Source organism: Canis lupus, chromosome 14, assembly GCF_048164855.1.
Source record: "Canis lupus baileyi chromosome 14, mCanLup2.hap1, whole genome shotgun sequence".
In the NCBI taxonomy this organism is placed as follows: Eukaryota; Metazoa; Chordata; class Mammalia; order Carnivora; family Canidae; genus Canis; species Canis lupus.
The window spans coordinates 26,750,248-26,778,007 of NC_132851.1; the positions used below are offsets into that span (position 1 = coordinate 26,750,248).

Sequence of the window (27,760 nt, forward strand, 5' to 3'; positions counted from 1 at the left end):
ACAAATATGACATCCCGGAACTCTCTTGTTGTCTGCAGAAGTCATAAAGACACCAGGTGGGAGCTTTGGCACAAACTAGCTTTCTAAAGCATGTATCTTATAAAAATCAGAGTTTAATTCATGTGTTAGATAATTTCTGCCTTCCCTTTGAGATCTATTCTCCACACATTTTTTTCATCCTGCTAACCTGGCCAATACGGATGCAAGCTCTTCACCATCTGGCTTCCGGTTGTGAGATGCAAGAGGTCAGGGGACAGAGGAAGTATGTTTGGCTGTTGATTCCCAGCCTCCATCCCACATACATCTACTTTTCTCTGCTCCATTGGCTCTATTCCTTTGCTGAAGCAAGCTTCTATACTTAGATCTTCTTTCTGGGTTCAGGTAATTGCTTCTTCTCTTTCTCTTCAGACCGGGGGTCTCAGCAGCTCACTGATATTGCCAACCCTTGGGATACTGCGTTCTTTCCTGTTCCTTTCTCCAAACCTTTGCACAGTGTCACTTTACAAAACTCTCCCATGACTTGTCTAGGGTAAGTTTGGTGTCTGTCTCCTGTATGACTAACACACATTTGATTTGTGTGATGATTACATATTTGACAAAAGCTACCAGACTTACCAGATTGGGGATTTTCAATAAGTGTAACTTTTCACAAACCCCCATTCCTCTGGGGAACTGGCTTGAATTAGGAGTTCTAATATCCTGCCAATCCATAATAAAGTCCTTCCAGGTACCAGAAACCCCAAAGCTGTGGAAAGGTAAATGGATTTAAGGTCAATGATGTCAGTCTCTGGAAAGTAAATACTGGAGTAAATGAGCTAACGAGAGGGGAGATGATAATTAGCAAGTGGGGTATATGAAATCAAGATTTGAGAGAGATGCAATTGCTGGAGATGATAAAGACCAGAGCATGGACATGTGAGTAGGTGGCTGAGGTAGGGTGGAAGAAGAAATGGTTAGAGCTAAGGAAACCAAAGGCTGAAGGATCACAAAGATGACCCAACTTCATGGAGGCTGAATTTGCCAAGAATGTTATCAAGCAGAAAGGAGGAGAGGAGAAGTAAGCCAGATATTGAAGTCATCAATCAGTTAATAACAACAACAAAAAATAACAGACATTTATATGGCACTTATAATATGCCAGCACCATTCAGAGTACTCCTCATCTACCTATCCCCATTTTAAAGATAAGAAACCAAGTCCCAAGGACATTAACTAACCTACTCTAAAACTCCCAAGCAAAAAATGGCAGAGCTTGGATCCTACCCAGGCAATATGATTCCAAAGTCTGTCTTTAACCACAAATTTCCCCTCTTGTTCTAAAGAGCAAAAATAAAATGCTAAAATATATAATTAAAGCTAACACTTTGGAAGCACTTCCTCTGTACTTCTGTACCTCTGTACTCTGTAACCTGGTACTTTTGGGTACTTTTGATATGCTTCAAAGCAGCTAGGATTTTTGAAGTAGAAAACACACTGTGGAGAAAGGGAATAACCCCCTCACCCTCAGGCCCTAAGTTATCTAAGGTATGGAGATGAATCAGTCACCAATGGAAGCCTTGAAGGCGAAGCTGCATCACCAGGGGACAAAAGACTTTGCATAGATCAAGAAAGTGACAGGACCTTTCAGAAAGAAAGTTTAGAACATAGGGGATTTGTTAATTGCTCACTGTGAGTTCCAGGAAAGCACAGGGGTTTCAGAGGGCAGGAAGAGGTAGGGATAGAGTCAGATTTGGGAAGCCTAGAGGCATGTCCATTGATAAAGGATTGGTTGGGAGCTTTGGCCTCTGATGCTGCTTAAGGAGGAAAGGATGGGAAATGTAAGGGGCAAGTCCTGAAAGTCAGGGAGCATCTGAGAATGATAGAAATCCTGGGTGGAAGAGGAGCTTTATATATACAAGGAGGCAAGACCGTCAGGGCAACTGATCTGGTCCACAAATGTGTCTTATTGGTCTCTATAGCCCCAGCATCTGGCACCTATCATGGTTTACAGAACAGAGCTTGTACCTATACTCCTTATAAGGGAAGACAAGGTCTAACATTATCTGACCCTACCTACATTCTTACTTCATCTTGAACTACTATCCTCCATGTTTGTCCAACTCCAACCATGCTGGGCTCCATTGTATTCTTCAAACACAGCAAGCTCCTTTCCACCTCAGAATTTACATATTTACTATCTCACATCTGCCTGAATCCCCTCACCCCACCACCAACCAGTTTCCCACATGCCTGCCTCTTTCTTGTCACTCAAGTTTCTGTTCAGATGTCATCTCTTCATTGACACCTTGCTTGACCCTCACCCTAATATCTCACCCCAGTCTCAATCCCATCCTCCTACTTTATTCCCTTCATAGCATATATCACTAGTTGCTTATTTATTAATGTACATATTACTTATTTTTTATAAATTCTTTCTCTTTGCACTAGAATGCCCATGAAGGCAGAAGCATAATCTGTCTGCCCTGTCTTTATGCCCTAGCACTTAAGTAAATATTCATTGAAAAAAATGACTTAAAAATTCATTAAAACACTTTCACAATATGAGTATGAAGTTGTATCAGAAAAGCACTCATAATTCATGAAGCCCTCTAAAGCCCAGCAAGATCAAGATTTGGCTCAGTATCCCCAAGCTAGCTCATCATGCTCCATCTGCAACTAAGTGTGTGGGTTCAGTGGCTGAAGCTGAATGGCTCATAAGGGGAGTAAGCAAATATTTGGCAGGCTTATTTGCCAGAGTCATTGCCACTGATTAAAAAGCAATTAATTATGGGAATTAAGGGAAGAGTATGGCCTGCATGTCCCTGGGCCACCTTTTTCTGAATGGCTCGTGTGGCCCAGGGCACGTCAGGACATAAAGTAAAAATAAACCATGTGCTCTGAAGCCACAGTGAGGCTTTGACAATAAAACTGATGAGATGGCAGGTCATAGATAAGGTGACCCGACTGCAGAAGATTTTAAAGAGCGTGCCTTTGAACTTCAAAATGAACAGAGGAAGAAACAGATTCTTAGAATTAAAAGAAAAAAATAATACTAAAAAAAAGAAACTCAAAAACCTCAGCATTGGGTTAGAGAAAGATAAGATTTACTGCATTGGGAAAACCAAAGGGAACCCATGCAAAGTGTTGTCATGGGATGAAGCAATTGAGATAAGCCCTTTCCAGCTCCGAATAGAGGGTAAGTAGTTTGAAAGCAAAGGGGGCTTTGTCTCTTCCATTGGGTGCATTTGATTTTTTATTTTCTGGTCAACCTGACCTTTGAGTCTTACTCTAGTGATTTCTGACCTACTTGTGGTATGGAAGCCTCAGCTCTCTAAAATGAAATTCATTTGATTTCACTGCTTAGCCACTATGAAATTCCTTCACTTTTCCCCTACTCATAACATTTTTTCCCACCTCAGTTAAACTGAACTAGTCTTTTCAGTTCATGGCTATAAACAAGAGTTTGTATTGTTTTAGTAACTTCCAAAACTAAGAAGTGAGTTTAGAAATCATTCAGTTCCCAGATCTGAACAAAGTCCTGGAATGATGAGCAAGCTAGCTTAAGAGTACAGCTAGCTAGTGACAAGTAGAGGGCAGGGAACCCCATGCGCTTCGTCAGGTGAACCTGAGTTTGGGTCCACCTCCACTATGTGCTAGCTGTGTGACAGTCACCAGCTTCTTCCTTTTTTTTTTTTTTTTTTTTCACCAGCTTCTGTATCTACAACAAACAAGACTATATTTCCTTACTGAAATAGTCCTCATCTTTAATCTGGTGAAAATTCCATAATCTCCTTAGACATTTATCATGTATAAGTGCTATACTGGGATCTGGGGGTTTAGTACAGAAACAACACAAAATAGACACGTGGATTTCACCCTCTCTCCATAAATTGGTAGCTATGATTATCTTATTACCTTAGAACTCAGGTATTCAAAGCAGGGGATTTAGGGGAGATACAAAGCAATTTCTCCTATCCACAGCTAAGGCTGTGAAGACACTACACCAAGAAGGGTAGGAGGCTTGTCTAGGTCTGGGTTTTTTGGGCCTGCTAAGAAGGCTTTTAGCTTTCCCTGCTCCATACTTTAAAGTTCTATGTACAGACAATTCTCTCTATACCTTAATATGCAGTATTCTAGAACACTGGCTTCTACTCAGTAGAAGTTATCAAAGACCTTCCCAACCTTTTCCATGCCATGGCACACACTCCAAATGCAGCCTTTTAGCACCCTATAGCCCAACATAGGGGTTGGCAACATTTTCTGTAAAAGACTAGATAGTAAATATGTTTGGCTGTGTGGGCCATCTGGTCTCTGTTACAGCTCCTTAACTCTGGCGCTGTAGCTTGAGAACAACTTCAAACAACATGGAAATGCATGGGCATGGCTGTGTTCTAATAAAACTTGATTTACAAAAACAGATCCTGAGATGGATTTGGCTCACTGACTATAGTTTACTAGCCCCTGGCCTAACACAAAGTAAGATATCAATAAGTACTATTTATTAGTTGCTCATTAAGTAAACAAATATTTGCTGAGTACCTTCCTGAGTGCCAGGGTAAAGGGGGTGAGTAAAAGGACATAGTTCTTACCCTCACTGAGCTTACAGTTTACTTTCTGGGTAAGTAGTTACAAAGCAATATTAAAGGAACAAATGTGGTTTTGAGATAAGGAACAAACAGGATATCAGCTCTTTTGACATCAAAGCTAAAGTTTTAATGTTGTTTATAAGCTACTTTGGGGTAAAAAAAAAACCTACAAGTCTTTATTACTGTTAAATATTATTGCCAGGTACAGTTCTGGGCACACATTAATCACTTTACTGAAACATATTGACTTTTATCTTACATTAGGGGATTTGGGTCCTCATGGAGACTCTTGCATATCCTTGCCTTTTCCAATCTCTACAAATTTTCTCTCCACAGATGTAGTAAGAATTGGCAGGCTAATTGACATGACTAATTTTGTCTTTAGGCTCAAGGTCATGGACTATATTAAAGCAACTTGTTCAAATTTCAAATCTCAAACAACCTTGAGAAAATTTGTGGATGAAAAGCAGAAAATCATCCAAAAGCCTTGTCTTAACCTTGGTGCCCCCAAGAAAAGTGGAGCCTGGACAAGTCTTGTAGGGAGTTTATTTTGAAAAAGTGATCCCAAGGAACAGAAAGAGGATTGTGAAGCGTGAAATAGGGAATGAAGAAAACCCTGGCCAGGGTGCACTGTCCAGGTGATCACCCACATGGATAACTGAAGCTCAAACCCCTTAGATCCTTTCTGAGAAACCTTACAGAACACACCAAATAATGGCTGTCTGAGAGATAAATGAGGATATATTAAGCTGCCTGTTCCCATCCCCTGTTGGTTCCATCTCAGGAGAGGCTACCTCTCATACTCTCAGGGCTGCATATACTTCAGAATGTCTGAACAGGTTCCTTTAGATTCAATACATTGGCCAAGTCATTAGAAGCTCCAGGGAAAACTCAAGAGTTAGAGGATGCAGCTGAGGCCAGATGCTGTTGGGTTCAACCTGCATGGTAGCTGGTTACTACAGCAGTAGGTGGAATAGAAAAGGCAGACCAGAAGATATCAGGTGGAGCAAAAGAGATGTCAAGCCAGTCATGGACTTAAGCTATAGCAAAGTACACTGAGGAAAGGTCTAGGCTTTATACACAATGAATGTCCAGCCATTTGTCTAGTATAACCAATTCTCACCTCTAACCTCCCTCTCCTGATGCAGACTCTGGCAATAATTCACATTTGTGTAGCACTTGCATGGCACTTTTATGAACATTGGCTCTGTCAGAAATCTTGTGTTGTAACTAAAGAGTGAATCAGTATTCCTCCCTTTTCTCAGATAAGTGAACCAAACTTAGATATGTTAAGAGAATCAACTGTCTAAGGAAGCACTATCCAATGGAACTCAATGATGGAAGTGTTGTACACATTGTTCAGTACAGTAGCCATTAGCCACATGTTGCCAAAGAACATGTGAAATACCATTCATAGGACTAAAAAACTGAATTTTAAATTTTATTTCATTTTATCTAATTTCAATTTCAATGGCCACACGTGGATAGTGCAACTATATTGACAAAGTGGTAACAGACACTATATAATATGTCTTTTTTATATTGTATTCAAAATATTTTTCACTGGAAGTTCAATGAAGGAAATGTGTTGACTTTCCTCATATTTCATTTTTGTTTAGATATTTAGTGCTAAATTAAACTATTTCACATGTATTCTTGCTATCACCTGGTTGTTTTCCCATCTTTTTTTTTTTTTTTTTTCTTTAAGAGAGGCAGAGACACAGGCAGAGGGAGAAGCAGGCTTCCTACGAGGAGCTCGATGAGGGACTTGATCAACCACTGGGCCACCTAGGTGCCCCTATTTTCCTATCTTAACTGTGATGTATAAAGGAAGGACTCACTCAGAAATAGCACTGAATAACTAATGTGAGCTGAAGCAACCAGAATCTTCACAGGAACAGAACAAAGGACAGCTTCTCCCCTCCCCTCTCCTTATCTTGTTTCTTGATTTCAACTTTGCACTTGGACACAAGACCATTTTGTGCTTCCATGCATGGAGCAAAAAAATCTTGCATGCCTAAAAATTATAGTACATGCCTTGTTCCGCAAGGTACCTTAAGATACCATTTGTATAAGGTGAGATGCATAATTTGGAGGCATCTGTTCCTAATAAATAACAGATTTGGAAGATTCTACCTCAAACCTTCAGAGTTTTAATTCCACAACTTTTTACTTCATATCTTACCACTTCTTAATTCAAGTATGATAAGTATGTCAAATCCAAGTATATTCAATAAATGATTCAGGAGCTACTAAGTTACAGTACAATTGTTACTTAAATATTTATGTGTTGTTTAGAGGGAAAGAGGCATTTTAAATCTAAGACAATCATACATCATCCATCCTGAATTGTTAGAACGAGGCACCTCTCCTTCATGTATTTTTCAGAAAATAAGCTTATTGTAACCTTTAAAGACTCTATAGTTTCTAAAATCCTATCCACTTTTGCTGGAAGTTTCTGAATTCCTGAATTCTGAAAACACTCTACTCTTTCTTAAACAGAATGCCAACATTTTACTCTTTTATCCATTCACTTATTCATTCATTCTTTCAACAAATATAAAATGAACATCTCACACAGGCCACGCATGGTGAAAGGTTCTGGCTCTGGAGTACATCAAGCAAATAAGTCATTCTGCCCTCAAGGAACTCAACAGTCTTGAACCCCTAGCCTCCCATCCTGCCATTATTACTTAGAACAGGATAAATATATTGTAAATATGGAATAATACAATGACTTTCTGGAACAGTGCTTTTCTCATAGAAATCCAGCATGAGCTGTTTAGGTGATTTTAAATTTCCCCGAAGTCATGTTTAAAAAAAGCAAAGGGAAACAGGAGAAATTAATTTTAATAATATATCTTAACCTAATATATCCTGATGTTATCGTTTCAATTATATTAAATATTTAAAAATTATTAATGATGTATTTTATATTCTTTTTCATAATCTTCAAAGTTCCATGGGTTTTTTATATATATAGCATGTCTCAATTCAGACTAGCCACATTTCAGATGCTTACTAACTACATGTGGCTAGTGGCTTCTGTACCGGACATCAAAATTCTCGAGGTAATAAAGAATGAATGATTAATTGCCCCTTCATTAAATGTAAGTAGGCATTTAAATATTTGAACTCCATATGCCTGCTTGTCCTAGTTTCTGACCCCCCACCACCACTCAGCAGTCAGCTTGTTTTCCTTCTTTTTTGATATAAATGTGCTATCTTTGCAAAGGCCAGTGTCTCCTATTATTTATTTATTCTTATAAACTGATATAATCAATTTTCCTACAATTGATAATAAGATAACCCTGCCTAAAACAGGGCTCTGTTCCTTAAAGCTCTGAGTAAGGGTTAAAGAGACATTTTGTGAGCAAATCACCTGAGTATTAATGTATGAAATTTCTAACACAGGATCCCTGGGTGGCGCAGTGGTTTGGCGCCTGCCTTTGGCCCAGGGCGCGATCCTGGAGACCCGGGATCGAGTCCCACGTCAGGCTCCCGGTGCATGGAGCCTGCTTCTCCCTCTGCCTGTGTCTCTGCCTCTCTCTCTCTCTCTCTGTGACTATCATAAATAAATAAAAATTAAAAAAAAAAAAAAAAAAAAAAAAAAAAAAAAAAGAAATTTCTAACACAGGTTTGATTTCCTAAGATGACTTTCACTTCTCTCTTTCAGCCACTTTCTGGATCACTGGTTCCCAAAATGTGGTCCTCAGGCCAGTAGCACCAGTAGCACCAGCATCACCTGGGGAATTATTAGAAAGGCAATGTCTTTTCCCCGTCCCAGACCTACTGAATCAGAAACTCTGGAGATAAGTTCAGCAATCTATGTTTTAACAAGTCCTCTGGGTGATTCTGGTGCCTGCTAACATTTGAAAATCATTATTCTAGAAAAATCAGACTGCTATATACATGGATTTGACATGAATAAGTATTCTTTTACTCTTTTTAAATTCAGTATTCTAATTGCTTGCAGAAGTATTAAAGAGCATTATTTTTTTTCTCTAAAACTTGATGTTAAAAGTTGTGTTGGTTAATATACATATTAGCTTCCTATTGTTACTGTTACAAATTACTGTAAATTTAGACACACAACACAAATTTATTTTTTAACTCTTTGATTCTATTTTATGTTTTTTCCATCATAAATGAACTCTTTAATCCCCATCCCCTATTTCCCTGCATCTCCCTTCTGGTAACCACCTCCTCTGGCACACTTCCTTTCTGGCAACCATTGATTTGTTTGTTCTTAACTATAGAGAGAGATAGTTAATTTTTTTTTTCTCTCTCTCTCTCTCTCTCTCTTTTTCCCTTTGCTCATTTGTATTGTTTCTTAAATTCCACATATGAGTGACATACAGTATTTGTCTCTCTCTGACTGACTTATTTCACTTACTTCATACTCTCTAGCTCTATCCATATCCTTGAAAATGGCAAGATTTCATTCTTTTTTTATGGCTGAATTATATTCCATTGTATATATATATGCCACATCTTCTTTATCCATTCATCTATCCAAGGACAACTTGGGCTTTTTCCACAGTTTAGCTATTGTAAATCATGCTGCAATAAATATAGGGGTGCACATATCCCTTTGAATTGGTGTTTTTGTATTTTTTAGGCATATATGCAGTAGTGAAAATTCCTGAATTGTAGGGTAGTTCTATGTTTAATTTTTTGAGGAATCTCCATACAGTTTTCCACAATGGCTGCACCAATTTGCATTCTATCAACAGTGCAAAAAAGGTTCCTTTTTCTCCATATCCTTGCCAACACTTGTAGTCTCTTGTGTTGTTGATTTTAGTCATTCTGACAGGTGTGAGGTGATATCTCCTTATAGTTTTGATTTGCATTTCCCTGGTGATGTGTGATATTGAATATCTTCTCATGTGTCTTTTGGCCATCTGTTTGTCTTCTTTGGAGAAATGTCTGTTCATGTCTTCTGCCCATTTTTTAATTAGAGTACTTATTTGGGGGATTTTGAGTTTTATCAGTTCTTTATATATTTTGGATACTAACCCTTCATCAGATATGTCATTTGCAAGTATCTTCTTCCTCTCAGTAGGTTGCCTTTTAGTTTTGTTGATTGTTTCCTTCTCTGTGAAGAAACTTTTTATTTTGATGTAGTCCCAATGGTTTATTTTTGTTTTATTTCCCTTGTTTTAGGAGACATATCTAGAAAAATGTTGTTAAAGCCACTGTTAGAGAGATTACTGCCAGTGCTCCCTTCAAGGATTTTCATGGTTTCAGGTCTCAGATGTGGGCCTTTAATCCATCTTGAGTTTATTTTTCTGTATGGGGAAAGAAAGTGGTCCAGTTTCATTCTTTTGCATGTGGCTGTCCAGTTTTCCAAACACCATTTGTTGAAGAGACTGTCTTTTTCCCATTGTATACTCATTCTTCCTTTGTCAAAGATTAATTGACCATATAATTGTGGGTTTATTTCTGGAATTGTGATACCTCCAGTTTTGTTTTGCTTTTTCAAGATTGCTTCGGCTGTTTGAAGTTTTTTGTGTTTCCATACAAATTTTAGGATCATTTGTTTAGTTCTGTGAAAAATGATGTTGGTATTTTGATAGGGATTGCATTAAATTTGTAGATTACTTTGGGTAGTACAGATATTTTAGCAATATTTGTCTTCCAACCCATGAGCATGGAATGTCTTTCTATTTCTTTTCATCATCTTGAATTTCTTTCATCAGTGTTTTATTGTCTTCAAGGTACAGGTTTTTCACCTTTTTTGTTTAGGTTTGTTCCTAGATATCTTATTGTTTTTGGTGCAATGGGATTATTTTATTAATTTCACTTTCTGCTGCTTCCTTATGAGTGTATGCAAATGCCACAGGTTTCTGTACATTAATTTTATGTCCTGCTACTTTGCTGAATTCATTTATCAGTTCTAGCAATTCTTTTGGTGGAGTTTTTTCTATATATAGTGTCATGTCATCTGCAAATAAGGAGTTTTACTTCTTCCTTTCCAATTTGGATGCCTTTTATTTCTTTTTGTTTAATTGCTGTGGCTAGGACTTCCAGTTGTGTTAAATAATAGTATTGAGAATGGATATCCCTTTCTTATTCCTGACCTTAGGAGGAAAAGCTGTCAGTTTTTCCACCATTGAGTATGATCTTAGCTGTGGGCTTTTTGTATGAGGCCTTTATTATGTTGAATTATGTTCCCTCTAGACCTACCTTGCAAAGGGTTTTTTATCATGAATGGATGTTGTACTTTGTCAAATACTTTTTCTGCACCTATTGAAATGACCATATGGTTTTATCCTTTTCCTTATTGATGTCATGGATCAGGTTGATTTTTTGTGAGTATTAAACTACCCTTGTATCCCAAGAATTAATCATGTTGAGTGACTTTTTAAAATACATTACTAGATTTGGTTTGCTAATATTTTGTTGAGGATTTTTGCATTTATATTCATGAGAGATATGCGCCTCTAGTTTTATTTTCTGTGTGTGTCTTTATCTGGGTTTGGTATCAGGGTGATACTGGCCTCATAGAATGAATTTGGAAGTTTTCCTTCCTCTGGTATTTTTTGGAATAGTTTGAGAAGAATGGGTATTAACTCTTCTTTAAATGTTTAGTAGACTTTGCCTGTGAAGACATCTGATCCTGGAGTTTTGTTTTCTGGGAGTTTTTTATTTTTAATTTAAATTCCATTTGCCAACATATAGTACATCATTAGTTTCAGATGTAATGTTCAATAATTCATCAGTTGTGTATAATACCCAGTGTTCATCACATCATGTGCCCTCTTTAATGCTCATTGCCCAGTTACCCCATCCCTCCCACCCAACTCACTTCCAGCGACCCTCAGTTTGTTTCCCAGAGTTAAGGGTCTCTTATGGTTTGCCTTCCTCTCTGATTTTTCCCCACTCAGTTTCTCCTCCTTCCCTTATGGTCCTTTGCACTATTTCCTATATTCGGCATATGAGTGAAACCATCTGATAATTTCTTTCTCTGTTTGACTTATTTCACTTAACATAATACTTGTTAGTGGCATAATCTCTATGGCATAAATCATTCGGCATAAATCTCTAATTTCATCCATGTTGATGTAAATGGTAGGTATTCATTCTCTCTGATGACTGAATAATGGGAGTTGTGTTTTGTTTTGTTTGTTTTACCAATCAATTTCATTGCTGGTGATTGGTCTGTTCAAATTTTTTATTTCTTCCTGCTTTAGTTTTGGTAGGTTATATGTTTCTAAGAATTTGTTCATCTCTCCTAGGTTGTTTAATTTGCTGGCATATAGGTTTTCAAAATATTCTGTTACAGTTATTTGTATTTCTGTAATGTTGGTTGCTATTTCTCCTCTTTCTTAGTAATTTTGTTTATTTGGGTCCTCTCACTTATGTTTTTCATGAGTCTTGCTGGAGGTTTATCAATTTTGTTGTTCTTTTCAAAGATTCAGCTCCTGGTTTCACTGATCTGTTCACTGGCTTTTTTAGTTTCTATTTCATTTACTTCTGCTCTAATCTTATTATTTCCTTCCTTTTGCTGGGTTTAGGGGTTTTTTTTTTTTTTATTGTTCTTCTTTTTCTAGCTCCTTTAGGTGTAAGGCTTGTTTATTGAGACTTTTCTTGCTTCTTGAAATAGGTCTCTATCGCTATAAACTTCCCTCTGAGAACGACTTTCCCTGCATCCCAGAAATTTTGGACCATTGTGTTTCCATTTTCATTTGTCTGCATGATTTTTGATTTCTTGTTGGCCCATTCATTTTTTAATAGCATGTTATTTAACCTCCATGTATTTGTGCTCTTTCCAGAATTTTTCTTGTGGTTAATTTCTAGTTTCATAGTGTTATAATCAAAAAAGATGCATGGTATGACTTCGATTTTTTTTTAAATTTGTTGATACTTACTTTATGGCATATTATGTGGTCTATTCTGGAAAGTTTTCTGGGTGCACTTGAAAAAAATGTGTATTTTGTTGTTTTAGCATGGAATATTCTGAATATGTCTGTTAAATTCATGTGCTCCAGTGTGTCATTCAAAGCCACTGTTGCCTTGTTGACTTTGCAAATTTATTTTCTTACAATTCTGGAAGTCAGAAGTATCAAGTGGGTAGTCATCAGAGAGGGAGAAAAACCGTGAGAAACTCTTAACTCTAGGAAACAAACTGAGGGTTGCTGGAGGAGAGGTGGGTGGGGAAATGGGGTAACCGGGTGATGAACATTAAGGAGGGCACGTGATGTGATGAGCACTGGATGCTATACACAACTGATAAATTATTGAACACTACATCTGAAACTAAATATGTACTATATGTTGGCTAAATGGATTTAAAAAAAAAAAAAAAAAAAAGATGGGACACCTGGGTGACTCAGCGGTTTAGCCCCTGCCTTCAGCCCAGGACGTGATCCTGGAGACCCGGGTTGGAGTCCCTCATAGGGCTCTCTGCATGGAGCCTCACATCGGGCTCCCTGCATGGAACCTGCTTCTCCCTCTGCGTGTGTATCTGCCTGTGTGTGTGTGTGTGTGTCTCTCATTAATAAATAAGTAAAAAAAAAATTTTAAAAAGAAAGAAAGAAAGAAAAGAAAAGAAAAGAAGAAAAGAGAAAAGAAAAGAAAAAAAGCTTAAAGAAAAAAAAAAGAAAAAAAGAAAAAAAAGAAGAGATACCACGTAGCCTCACTAGTCTAAAATCACAGTGCCAGCAGGTCTGTGCCCTTCATGGATAGTCTAAGGGAATCTGTTTCCTTGTCCTTCCAGCTTCTAGAGACCATGCACATTCCTTGGTTTATGGCCCTATATCTTCAAAGCCAAAAACAGTAAGTCCAGTCTTTGTCAAGTCACATCTCTATGCAGCTCCTTATTCAGCCTTCCTCTTCCTCTTTAAAGTGCCCTTGTGATTACATTGGGCCCACCTGGATAATCTAAAATAATTTCCCCATCACACATTCAACTGATTAGCAACATTAATTCCATTGACAATGTTAATTCCCCTTTGACACTGAACCTAACATATTCATAGGTTCTGGGGATCGGGACATGAATATCTTTGGGAGCCTATCATGTTATAAGATAATGAGCTACTGGCATATCTTAATGAAAGAATTTTTAAAGTTATTTACCTTCTGCATATTTTTAAATTCACATCCTTCATTTTTCATTGGAGTTGCAAAGGAAGTAATTACTTGCACTTTGTAAATCTCAATATTTATATCACTCTTAAAATTACTTAAGTGAATTTAGATGTTATGGTGATTTGGTATAGCCAATCATCCATTTAATTTTTTTCAATACATGTATAACTTTCTTCCTGAGAGTTGAAATTGTTTATCATTTCTATTTTCCTTGAAAGTATGTTTTTATTTTCTTCCTGAGATTCAGAGAATGTTTATTAACACAATATATTTTCATGCTTTAAGGTCTTCCATTGATAATCCCAACATACATGTCTATAACAAAATTATATAGACAGATAAGTGGATATGTACATATGTGTGTGTGTACCATTCCCTGGGATCACTATGCTTTATGATTTAAAATTTTTCCTCTATATTGAATTGTTAATGCTATTAATATAAATAAGCAATCAAGCTAAAATGTTATGTATTTCATAAATATTTTTAAATTAAAGAGTAAAATTTTATTGGAAATATTTTTTTGTTATGGATGAGGATGGAGAAAGAGCAAATTACAGTGTCTTGATTATCTTAAACTTTTCCAAACAATATTCCACACTTTAGGACAACCTTTCATAATACAATTCTAGGCAGTGAGAGGCAAGTGTTTATTTGGGAAAGTGGAAATGGTTCAACAGAGAAAGTCAAGGTGATCTCTAAGAATCATCCAGATGCACAGTCAAAACAGAGTGAGTCTCCTGACAGGATACAGACAATGCAGCCAATACAATTATAAATTCACTATGCATTTTTTTCTTCTCTGCTTGGAATCACACAAAATAGGATATATCAGCATTCTAATGATCGTAGGGTACAATCTTTAGTACTACAAATAGTATGTCTCCGTGGGTGAGGTCATATGTCTTATGCATCCCAACTATCAAAAATAAACAACAAATCCCCATCAACCATGCTCGAGGAAAGATTAAGTTAGTTCTCAATGACCTCTAATGAAAATGTTATGGGGAAATTATTGTCATTAGGAAAGGAGATCAAAAGGCAGGAAGGCCCCCAAAAAGTAAGAAAAAGTATCATAAAGTTGTATTTTAAAATTAATTAAAATATTTATCTTAGACTTTTCTAACATTAATTATGTTTGTCAAATTTGTTGTGATTTCTTTTCCTATTCTAAGTGAATGCTCATTTTCACAACTAATTCCATATTCACAATGATGTATGCTTTCTAGAAGGGAACCTCTAAATGAATTTTTTAACTTAAAAATACAACTTAATAAATGCTTGTCAGACCGAATTGAATGGAATTCATTCAATCAAGTGGAAGACAATTAATATTAATCAATTCCTTGTGTATGCCAGGCACCCTGTTTAGACTGTTTGGAAACAATATTTCATTCACTTCTCACAAAACAAGCAACTAAACAAAAATATGCAAAACATTATAAGCATGTATTACTATCCACATTCCACTGCCAGGGAAAGGTTAAGCATAATATTCACAGCTAGTCATTCCCACAGCTAGCAAAACAACAATGCAAGATTAGATCCCAGGATTTTGGAGAATAAGTAGAGCTACCACCAAGTCATTATTCATCTCTTCAATGGGTTAGGTCATGGTAAGGGCAACATAGAGCAAACCAGGGGCAGCTAGCTCAATATAGTGGCCGTGGCAGTGGTGAAGAAAAGTATGTACAATTCTACGTGAAATGATCAAGAAAGGCCTCATCAACAAGGCAATCCTTGAACACAGACTCAAATGATATGAGGACTTAGTTTTGCAGATGTCAGAAGAATAAGCATCGTAGGCAGAGGGGGCAGCAAATGCAAAGGTTCTGAGATGTTCTGGGAGTGTTCCATGAACAAAAAGAAGGGTGATAAAGAAGAGTTGGAGGAGGGAACACATGCAGCTCCAGCAAGGTGTGGTATGCAGCTCCCATAGCCTCTGTAAACTTCTATAAGAACCCCAGCTTCTGCTCTGAGGAGATTCCAAAGGCACAGGAGGATGCAGAGAAGCACCTTGATCAAATTCACATTCTCCAAGATGCCTATCTGCTGGGTAGAGACTAAGCTAACAGTGGGTCAAGGATGGAGGCAGGGGACCAGGTAGGAGGCACCTGCAGTAATCCAGGTGAGAGTACAGACACAACAGCAGTGGTAGTGAGAAATGGTCCAGTTGTGGATGTGTTCTATAGACAGAGCCACAGCATTTGCTAATGGCATCTGTGAAGTATAAGACAAAGAAAGAGAAGTTGGGATTATTCCAAGGGGTTTTTTTGTTTGTTTGTTTTTTGGGTTTGTTTTTTTTTTTTTTTTTTTTTGACAGGGGGAGGCAGAATGACTGAACAACTGAAAGAATGAAGTTTCCATTTATTCTAAGAAGTTATTGTTCTTGATTCTTTTTTGTTGTTGTTCTTGATTCTTTATACAAATGATCTATAATCTTCATGTCAACTCAACCCTACAGGCAAGGTGGCAGAACCAAGGGCAGAAACAAGATCCTGCCCGCCCTAAAGCTCTACATGTACACTCAGTAGCAGCTCCATAACCTTGGGCAATAATAGTTTACTTTCTTAAAGGATGTGCCTGGCACAGTGCTGAATCCTCTTGCATCGATTTCCCATTTAATCCTCAAAACAACCCCACTGGGAAAGGATTATCCATCTGCATTTTGAAATGAGGAAACTGAGGCCTATGCCCTGAAGAAGCACCAGTGCCAGCTGGGCAGCACCCTTTCCCCCCAACCCTTCCAAACTTCCTAAATCTGATTACCTCAAACTTTCCTTTTTGTTACTCCATAATTGCTTCCTGCAATTATTCAATGGTATTTTTTTCTTCTTGTCTTTGCAGTACTCTCACATTTATTTAACCAATTCACTATATTAAATTCCATCTGTTAAAATAACTAGAGTGATTTCTATTTTTCTACCAAGAGAGTGATTCCATGTTTACTTCCACCAATGTGTTGTGCCTCTCCCAAGGCGCAGGTACTGTGCTAAGCACTGAAGACATACACATAAAAACGACAGAGACCCTGACCTCAGTGATGCCAAGGAGCTAGACAAACACATGCCACACTCAGTCCCTGTAAACCAGTCAAGCCGTATGACAAGTTAAAATGCAAGAACTGTCAACAAAATGTAATGGAAATACAGGGGACAGGAACTGATTCTAACAAGAAGAATCTTGCCAGCTGACAACAGGGCTCCTCCTTGAAAGAAGAATGGAATTTAATGGGAAAAAGAAGGCAAGGGTAGGTAGAGGCAAAGGCAACAGCAAGAGCCGGAAAGAGGGGGAATGCTTAGAATGACAGAGAAAAGCCAGTAGCTCAGCAAAGTAGGGACTGCACCAGGTGTGTGATGATGGAACAGTCTGAGCCTGAGGCAGGAAGGGGAAAGGGGCACTTGGACACTTGTTCTTTGAAAGTTAATCAGAAGTTATCAAAAGAATTTGGCCAGAGAGTGACATGGTCAGATCTGCCTTCCCAAAGATCATTCACTCTCACTCCCAAAGGAGGGCAGAAACTGAGCTGTGAATGAAACCCAATGATAGATAATGAAGGTTGCAGTAGGGTAGTGGAGGGGTATGTGGAAGAAGGGTGGATCTGAATAGGATGGATATGCAAAGCTGTTTTGAAGCAATCCCAATAGAAAATCAAAGTGTTATTTGTATTTTCCCTCCATCTGCCTAACAGTAGCCTTGTGCCAAGTAGGTAAGCAGTTTAATCAACTTCATTTTCTTGGTCTTGCCTACTCCTCTCTACTCCCCCTAGAATGCTGGGGACATTCCTACCAGAGGCTCTTCAAAACATATCTTGTTTGGTCTCTTTTCTTAAATCATTGTTCACTTGAACATGAACTCCTTCCAGAGCTTACACCCTGTTTAGGGTATGCAATTGGCCAGTGCTTTGTTGAATTTAGAAATGACTTCTTGAGTCTTGAAGGATGCAGAGATAGATGCTGAAGGAGGACACAGCACGGACTGGGGTGCAACTTGGTTCTGTCGCTTATTGGCCTCAGAAAATCACACCAGTCCTCCAAGCTTCATTTTGCTAATTCATGGAATGGGAATCCTAATATTTACCTCACAGTAAGTGATTTACTAGGATAAAGGAATGAAGTCTATAAGACATATGGAGCTCAGACCACTTGAATGCTAGGTCCCTGAGAGAGGAAACCAGTCTGCTGTTCTCACCAACTCCACATTTATTAAATAGCTATATCATTCAAATTAATACTTGCCTGTCTTGCTTTGTCTTATTTTTTGCTTACTCCTTGTGTGAATGTCACAAGGCTGAATTCCTCTCTGTAGAGTTCTCATGGAAAGCAGAAATCCTGGAGGAAACTCAGTCATGAATTCCTTACACTATGCTGGCATCACTGTGTGCATTTCCCCAAGGCTTTTCACTTATAGGAGTGGACTAACCCTTCTGGGAAGCCAAGGGATGGTTATGCCCACACAACAGGAGAGGAAACTAAGATCCAGGAGGGAAAGTGATTCAAGGACTTTCATGAGACTAGAATAATAAAGCTGCAACTGGAGTCAGATGTGTCCAACTATGTAGCCCCACATCTCCTGAGCCATCAAGTGGCAGTAAGATAGCCAGGATTCTCTGTTGGAGATGTGCTTCAAGCTAACAGAGGACAAGAGGGAAGAGTATCAAGCCCCTCCCCAATCCCAAGGTGAGTGGTTATTCCCATTTGGGACCTATATCTCAAGGCCTCCCTGATTGCAGATTTCCTATATCCTTGAAGTACTGCCTGGGCCACAGCAGATGCCACCACCTTATTTGCAGTTCTTTATTTCCTTTCTTTTTTCTCCCTAATGCACATTGCCTTCTTCACTGTCCTCATCATCCTTACACATCTGCTCATTTCATTTATAAAGGTACCTGCCAACCTGAGGTGCCTCTCCCTTTCTTCCTTTTGGTCCTTAAGCCCCATCCTTCCACATGCCTGTATTAACTGGAGGGGGAAATTAATAAACCTGCCCACATTATTAACGTCACACAGGAATTAAAATTTAACATCTTTCCCTTTTGCCTATGATGAAACACTTTAATTATACTGAAACAAGGTGAGTGCTGAAGGCAAAGCTGTACTGATAGAAACCAGAGTAAAAGCACCCTTTTCCCAAGCTCAACATAGTAGGAGACAGCTTTTGGTGGAGCAAAAGTATGTGGGATTGGAAGACAGGCAGACCCTGGTTCCAATGCCAGTATTTCCATTTCTTCCTAACTCTGTGATCTTGAACTTTGCTGCTCCTGTGATACTAAATTATACTTTTTCTTTTCCTTAGGGACAAGAAAAATCATGTAACTAATTGCATTTTACTCTATGCCCTGGCTACCAGGAAGCTCATAGACTTGTCTAGAACTCAATTTAAATAACAATATAGGACCCAATGATATCTATGTTAATGCTAATTTACCTTTTGGTTTTCATCTTCTCCCCTACCATATTTTCCATGATTCTGGTTTTTATGCTTATATTCATAATTTCCCCTCTTATTAAATAAGCATATAAATGTGTTTTATTCAATCTTTGCAAATCAAGCAGAGTATAAATAAATAAAAATCTCTCTACACTTTAATTTTCAAACCTATAAAAGTGGTTATAAGCACCTACTACATAGCATTGTTATGAAGACAGAATGAAATAAAGTTTTTAGAATAGCCTTGAACATGGAAGATGCCTATTAAATATTAGTGCTCTCCTTCCCTTGAGAAGGCAAAAAGTTGGCTGATGTATGTGGCCCATTTAAAACATTTTCAATAAGATGTGACAGATCTGAGGCATGGGAACATGTAACCAAGTTTAAAAAATCTCACAGATGCATGAGCATCCCCCAACCTGTCCCAAAGCTGGGTGTGACAATTCCACTCTTCTACTTTCAAGACTGTCGAAGGCTACACTGCAAAGTCATAAAGCTTTACGTGATGTTAATGTATAACAGGCCACGATCTTGGGCAAGTTCTTAATCTCTCTTAAGTCTCTGTTTACTTGCCTTAAAAATAATAATACTACCTCTCTGTTTAGTTCTACTGAAGATTATGTAAAATGAAAAACATGGTTTGCTTAGATCATGCTAAGTGGTCAATTAAGGTTAGCTATTAACTTTAAACTCAATAATTAGTACTATTGTTATTGCCAGTATTTTACATTACCTTACCTCCTCTAATCTTCCCAATTTAGAAAGGAAGGCATTATTTTCTACATTTTGCAGCTAAGAAAATTGAGGCTCAGAAACGTTGCATGACTTCCACAATTTAAAAGTTGTTGGAGTGGGCCGCCTGTGTGGCTCAGTTGTTGAGTGTCTGCCCTTGGCTCAAGTCGTGATCTCAGGGTCCTGGGATAGAGCCCTACATCGGGCTCTGTGCTCAGTGAGGAGTCTGCTTGAAATTCTCTGTCTCCCTCTTCCACTGCCATCCCCACTCACACATGCAGTCTCTGTTAAATAGTAAATAAATCTCTTTTTGAAAAAGCAGATGAAGGTTCATGTTTTTTAAAAACATTAAAACAAAAGGTGATAGAGATTGATAGAGAAATTTTGCATAAAAATTTAGAGTCACCTAAAGTTATAGGACAAACTTGGGAAATAACTTCAAGTCCAGTGCACACCAATTTAGAATTTCACACATATTGGTCTAATACAGAATGCCCATTGCCTAGCGTAACACCAATTCTTTATTAAGGAATAAATGATATACAAAAACTGTACATATTTAGTGTGTACAATTCAATGAGTTCAAATATATGCAGACACTCATGATACTATCACCAATATCAAGGTAATAAACATATCCAACCTCCCATATCCTAATGTCCCTTTAGTGTTGTTGTTGTTGTTGTTGTTTATGTGTCTGTGTTTTGTTTTCTTGGGGTGAGAGTACTAAACATGAGATCTAAAAAAAAAAATTAAAAAAAAAATAAATAAACATGAGATCTACTCTCAACAAATTTTAACATACACAAGATGGCCTTGTTAACTATAAACACTACATTGTACAGCAGACCTCTGGACCTTGTCCATCCAGCAGAACTGAAACTTTATACTCATTGAATAACAACCTCTCCATCTTTCCCTTGCCTCAGGCTATAGCAACCACTATTACATTCTCTGCTTCCATGAATTTGACTGGTATAGCTACCTCCTATAAGTAAAATTATGCAGTATTTGTCTTCCTGTGGTTGGCTTATTACATGTAGCATAATGTCTTCCAGGTTCATCCATATCATCCCAAAAGGCAGGATTTCCTTCTACCTTAAAGCTGAATAATATCCCATTGTATGTAGACACCATATTTCTTTTATCTACCCATCTGTCAGGGACACTTGGGTTGTTTTCATATCTTGATTATTATGAATAATGCTGCAATGAACATGGGAGTACAGATATAAATGAAAACTTCAATGCAGAAGTAAAAACAATGCAAATGTGGAGTCACACTTGGGAGACACACTAACTCATTTTAGGTTAAGAAGAAAATTACATTCACATCAGCTTACTCCTGCCTAGAGCTATCTGTTTTTCTCTGAAAAGAAAAGCACTGAGTACCACTGAAATTGCTTCACCTTGTTTGGAGTCAAAATAGATCTGGGCTCAAGTCCCAGGTTTTAGCATTGTTAACATATTAAATCTTTGTTATCTTAATGAATACATACCACTTAAGCTTAAAAAGAGATAAGCAACCCAACTGCTCCAGTCCTTGAGTGTAGGCTGCATGGAATTATAAATCAATTTTTTAAAAAAGTACTCATCAAAGAATCAAAGATCTTCGCTTGTTCATGCCAAGATAAGTTTCAAGGCAGGTGCAGTAGGATTCGTGTTATTTATATAGAGAGAATTATAACTGGGATGAAAATGTCCTTTCCAACCAAGAAGAGACTAGGACATTTTCTTTCCATATTATTCAGTCATGTCATCCATATCTATCAGCCCACCACATTTTTCTCTCTTAAGAAACCTTCAACTTATTCCATGCAAAATGGGTTCTAATATGAGCTGCCTTGTCATATCAGGTAGATATCATAAGTATTATATAAACTTCTATTTCTGCAAATTTTCATAGGGATTCTCATGTTACCTACTACTTGGAGATTTAGAAGATTTGCATTGCTTTCATTCACCCTCAAAACTCAGCATGATTTGTTCAAAATTTTACTAGTCAGCATTGAAATAAAAAAATGGTACATCATGCACAATGATAAACTACCCCATGTGGTTTGGATAAATTAAATACTTTAAGCTTTCAGTCTCCCTAATGATTTGGAAATGAAACAGCTGTGATTTATGACTCTAGCTGATAGGCTAGATCTGAAGTTTACACTTTGAAAAATGCCGTATTTAAATCCCCCTATAAATAAAAAATCATATTGCTCTAAAAATCTAGCCTAAGATATGCATGTAATAAATTAGAGATCCTCATGTTGGGTGGGGACTCATCCAACATCTCATCCTGGACATCTCCAGGACTGATGGCTTTCTTCTTTGAAAAAATTGCACTGTGTGAGCCAGACTGCCTCTGGTAACACGGAATCAACAGTTGTTGTTCCTTTCTGTCCATTTATTTGACCATCTTAATGACTGCTGTCAGAGCCAACCTATATCAGGTTAGTTGTAAGGGTGACCTTATTGGTTTTTAAGTCCAGATCAACTATTATGAATCAGGTGGTCTCCAAAGTCTAATACAAACATCATCCTGGTTTCTTTGTGCCTTTTTGTTTGTTTGCTTAAATGACATGTCTGCTCTTGGCTTCTGCATTGAGACAGCTTACAGAAGCTAAGAAAAAAAGAAGAAAAGGGGGGAAAGCACTTGGAGAGGAGTCCATTGACCTCGGGTCCAGTGTGGCCTCTATCTCTCCCTTCCTTGTGATTTGGTGTTAATTCCTCGCCCACTCTGAGATCTTTATATTGAAAGGATGGTATATTTCATGCCTAAATCCACTTCTTTCACTGACAATTATAGCATAACACTTGGACTGGAGCAAAGGTAACTTCAAATTCTTTGACAAGCTGCTTATTCTTTCTGCCTCCCAATTTCCCCAAGTATAGAACAGAAATAATTGTTCTTACCACACAGAATTTGCAGGAAGACTAGAGGAGAAAACATATGCACACAAAGTACCACAATTCTTGGCACATAGTTAACCAATGTTCAAAAGTACTCATCATTATTTTTATAATAATCATTACCAATATTTTCATTATACTGCCATCAATCACCTGCCATTAAGGACAGGAGGAGGGGGGGAATGAACAAGCTTCAGGGAGGACGCAACACCAAAGCAAGAGCCATCTCTCATGTTTGTTTCAGAGGCCTAACACCAAAGCCAGCTTGTGGTAAATGGAATAAAAAAGTATACTGAGTCTTCATGACCCATGGGACTTGCCAGAGGTTGCCTAAGGCCTCATAGACCTGGACCTGAATTCCAACTCTGCCACTTACTAGGTCTTGGAACTGGGTAAGTCATTAAACATTTTGAGCTCAGTTTTCAAAGCCATGGGGTGAGTGGTAATACCTACCTTATACGGTAGTCATGAGCATAAGTAAAACTGTGGCTGGAAAGCACTTCACATCCTACCCAGCCCATAGTAAGTGTTCAAAGAATCAAAGTTGCTACTGTTACTCTGATGATTACCATTATGGCTTTTCTGGCACTGTTTCCTGGCCCCACTAAACCCAAAGCCATTCCCTCCCTGTGTCTTCAGATTTCCTCTGGAGTCCCATCCCTTCTATTCAACAGGCCCACTTGACAGGCCCTTGTTCACTAGCTCGCCTTCTGTTTTTCTCTGCTTCACTTTTACAGAAATCCTCAGCTTGCTGAGAAGGGCGCTTGTCTCATTCATGATTCATGAGGCATGGAGTATACAGATGGCATTATATAAATGTTTAATAATCACCATATGGTTTCCCCAGAAATTCTGTCACTCATTGATGAATCCAGACTGAAGGCTCCTTGTTTGTGAAATAGAAGGCAGACCTCCATTCTCCGCTCCCTTCCCCTGCTGTGGGTGCACCATGAAACAGGGAAATGGTACACACCAGCCTGGGAGGTATTAGGAGAATGCCATATTTAGGATTATGAACAAATGAAGCCCCCCCCCCCATACTGGCTATTACCCTTCTGTGTCAAAGATAGCTTGGTTGCTCCTGTCATATACTGATGCCTGTTTTAATTATTCCATTACAGGTCAGTGTTTTAAGTTGGCGAGGTATCCATGAGGTTTTCAACTGGGTCCACTTCTACCATGATCTCCTTTCTCCTGGCCGTTTCTTTAAAGGGCCTTGTGACAGCCCTTTATTTGTGAGGCTCTGCACTTGCGGATGGAGTCGCATATGGAATGAGGGAAACGGCACATTTGACAAATGGGAATCATGATTGTCTGGCCTCCTGACAGGTGTTGATGTGTTCTCCTGACCTGTAAATGTTGCAGCTGACTGATTACAGTAATTGATTGAGAAAACATTTGTCAATAGCTTTCTAATGAAGGAGAGAGGTGAGGAGGAAAGATTGCTGGAGCTCCTAGGAGCTGGATTTCACTTAACAGAAGGAGCACTGAACCATGTTCTAATCACTGAATTCCATATCCCCATCTATAAAATGGAAATTCCATTCATCTGGTCAACATTTGTGGAGTACCTACTATGTGCTAGATAAGAGGTCAAAAGCTGGTGATTTATAAGTAGAATATGATCCTCATACTTGGTCTGTGTCCTGCTTAGTTGATCTGCACCATCCTTTTGTTACAGTTGGAAGCAGATGGCCGATATGTAAAATCAGGATATTTCACATTAAAAATATAAGTTTCTGGAATCCCTTGGAAAAACCATTATTTGGCAGCACTGGGCCTGTATGTCTGCAAGGCAACATTTGTCTCAACTTAGGTAGCCACTGCCTCTTGGAAATGGGCTATATGCCCTAAGTTTGTCCATGTTCCTACCACTCCATGATTATATCTATTAGTGTTAGCAGTCTGGGTCCTCGTAGGATTCCCAGTTTGAGATCCTTGGTTTAGATTCTGAAGATACAAAAGTGAAAAAAAAATGATTCTGGTCCCTGGCCTTAAATTACTTACAGCAGTAAGTAATTTACTTACTACAGTAAATACTAAATTTCTAGCAAAGAGGAAAATTAGGCATTCTGGTTTAGTAAAGATTCTACACAGTAAAGCCATCCCATATCTGTCATGATGGCTACCATATGTAAGAAGCCATTTTCAAAATCTTTGCAATACCATCTCCTGTGGTGCCTGGGGTTGTAGTTGCAGGTCTACATATGAAAGCAGCATGCATGGGCATGGTTTACAATTGTGTCACCAGACTGCCAGTGGCCTCAAGTGGGTCATTCACTTCCCTAGGAATCCTATTCTTCTAGATGCAACAGTGTAAGGGACTGGAAAGTGTGCCATAAACTCTAATGCTCTATACTGGGAGCAGTAAACTATGACAACCTGTTTTTGTACATAAAGTTTATAGCCTCATGCATTCCTTTATGTATTGTCTATGGTTGTTTTCACATTATGACAGCAGAGCTGAGTGGCTAGAACAGAGATCATGTAGTCTATAAGGCCTAAAATATTTATGAGCTACCCCTTAAGAAAAAATTTTGCAAACCTCTGCTCTCTATAGAAATTAGCTATAATAATAATAATAATAATAATAATGATAATAATAATACACATTATTATTGAACATGATTTCCTCTGTCTTGAGAAAGGCTTTCAGTATTTGCAAAGCCTATGAGTCATTAGTATGACCCTCACTTTTCAACAGATTCCTTGTGTGCTGAGATGCATTACTAAGCTTTCTGCATGGTGGAGCTGCTTTATCTTTCATTGGAGGAAACTTCTCTACAATTGGGCTATGGAGTGTGTAAGGCCTTGAACAAAGCTTGTCCCATCCCCATCTCTTCCCGGAATGACTTACTCCTTAGGCCACCAGAGTCAGAGACATTTGATAGAGTTAAGAACTATAACTTGTTTGAAACTCTCCTACAAAATTGCACCAAGAGATGGGTTGCAAAAAAATGAGAGGCAATGTTGCACCATGGTTAACCCTAGCAGATGACTACTGAGTTTCAATCATTTTTCCATGACTTACTAGTTGCATGACATTGAGCAAGTACTTAACTTTGTTGTGCCTCATTATCTTCATCTGTAAAATGGGAAGAATGTAAGACTCATCTCACAGAGTTTTGTGAAGATTTCATGGGGATAGTAATCACAAGACAGGGAATAGAGTTTGTAGTATAGATGCGTATGTGCATGTGAGTCTATCAGGTCTGGTGTGATGCCATCAGTGCCCTAACTTCAGAATATAAACTCCAGGGCAGTGTTTTAAAAGTATGATCATCAGGACATCTGGTTCAGAAATGCGTGGGCTTCATTATTAATGCAGATTCCAAGGCCTCACCCCAGACTTCCTAAAACAGCATTTGATGTTGAGGGAAAAGTGTCAGACTCTTTGCTGTAACAAGATCCCCAGATGATTTTGATGAACCCCCAAATTTAAGAATTGCTACTCTAGGGATAGCAGCCTCCTCTTTCTGCACATTATGGCACACACAAATTCTGAAAAAGGCAGTGAATCTGTGTCCAACACAATGCGTGACAGGCCAGATAAGAGCCAGTGGCATGAATTATGAATCTCCTCTTGTCAGAGAAAACCCTTCAGGCAAAAAAGACCTGCTCTGGCTTTTAATGGAGTTGAGATAAACTGGGTAACCCAAAGAGTTCCTCCTCTGGACAGCTGCCTCATGAGACAGCTCTCAGAATCACTTCCTGCTCCAATGCCCAAACCCACACTTCAGCTAATTTAGTCCAGATGGATTCCCACCCACTGTTCATTACACATGGGCGTTTTAGTGGGTTCCCAGTGCAGCTTTAGTTCCTCTCTTACGGGTCCTCTTTTAATGGATGAGGACACATGTGTAATGAGAACACTGAACATGCAGAACTCATAGGGTTTAGTCATAAAATTGGTTTTGGGGGGTTTTTTTCTTTTTTTGTCCCCAACTGCCCTCTTAAGCTCACTCAGTGAGGCTAATAAGTCTTCCCCTGCCACTGAGGGAAAATTCAGGTCATCCCATGGTTATAAATCTCAAATGGACAGTCTTCATTCAGAAATTTTAAAATGCAGTCCAATACATTAATCAAAATTTTTATCTATATTCAAGAATAAGACTCTTCTTCCACCTGGCCCACCCCAACAGCCAGAACCTATGGTAGTCAGGTAACCTGCCTTGGAGAAGGATCACTTCTTGCTTTCTTGTTTGCCAGCTGCAGTTATTTCTGATCCTTGCTCCCTTTCAGATGAGGGTGGAAGACGGAAGAAAGAGAGGTAAGAGGAGTCAAAAGGTCCTTACTTAGTACTATTGTAAAATAGCTCTGCTATCTCTGGGCCCAACAGACAAATCCTATGAATTCTATACTTTTCACAAGGCCAGTTCCAAAATGAGCTAGATGCCCTAGCGGAGATCATCAACTGCACCCTCAGTTCTATGGGACCTAGATTCATTCGAGCACATGGACAGTGCTCCTCCCATTCCATGAACTTATGCTGAGGTAGCCCTGTGGGTAGGTAGCAAAGTGCTTGAAACCAGCTTTCTCCCATGTGCCCATTTCTTTTTTTTTTAATTTTTAATTGTTTTTTGTTTTTTTAATTGGTGTTCAATTTGCCAACATATAGAATAACACCCAGTGCTCATCACATCAAGTGCCTCCCTCAGTGCCTGTCACCCAGTCACCCCCACCCCCCGCCCACCTCCCTTTCTACCACCCCTTATTTGTTTCCCAGAGTTAGGAGTCTCTCATGTTCTGTCTCCCTTTCTGATATTTCCCACTCATTTTTTCTCCTTTCCTCTTTATTCCTTTTCACTATTTTTTATATTCCCCAAACTAATGAGACCATATAAAGTTTGTCCTTCTCTGATTGACTTACTTCACTCAGCATAATACCCTCCAGTTCCATCCACTTCAAAGCAAATGGTGGGTATTTGTCGTTTCTAATGGCTGAGTAATAGTCCTTTGTATACATAGACCACAGCTTCTTTATCCATTCGTCTTTCGATGGACACCAAGGCTCCTTCCACACTTTGGCT

The 27,760-nt window shown here is 38.5% G+C and overlaps 1 long non-coding RNA gene across 1 annotated transcript in view; it reads left to right on the top strand.

Annotated features, from left to right (window-relative positions):
- Positions 1 to 24,677, top strand: part of LOC140603403 (uncharacterized) — a 36,899-nt gene extending 12,222 nt beyond the window's left edge. The window contains exons 2-3 of the long non-coding RNA XR_012006381.1: positions 22,975 to 23,122; positions 23,852 to 24,677. This is a non-coding gene — a long non-coding RNA (uncharacterized lncRNA). The remainder of the gene's footprint in view (positions 1 to 22,974; positions 23,123 to 23,851) is intronic.
- Positions 24,678 to 27,760: the final 3,083 nt, after the last annotated feature.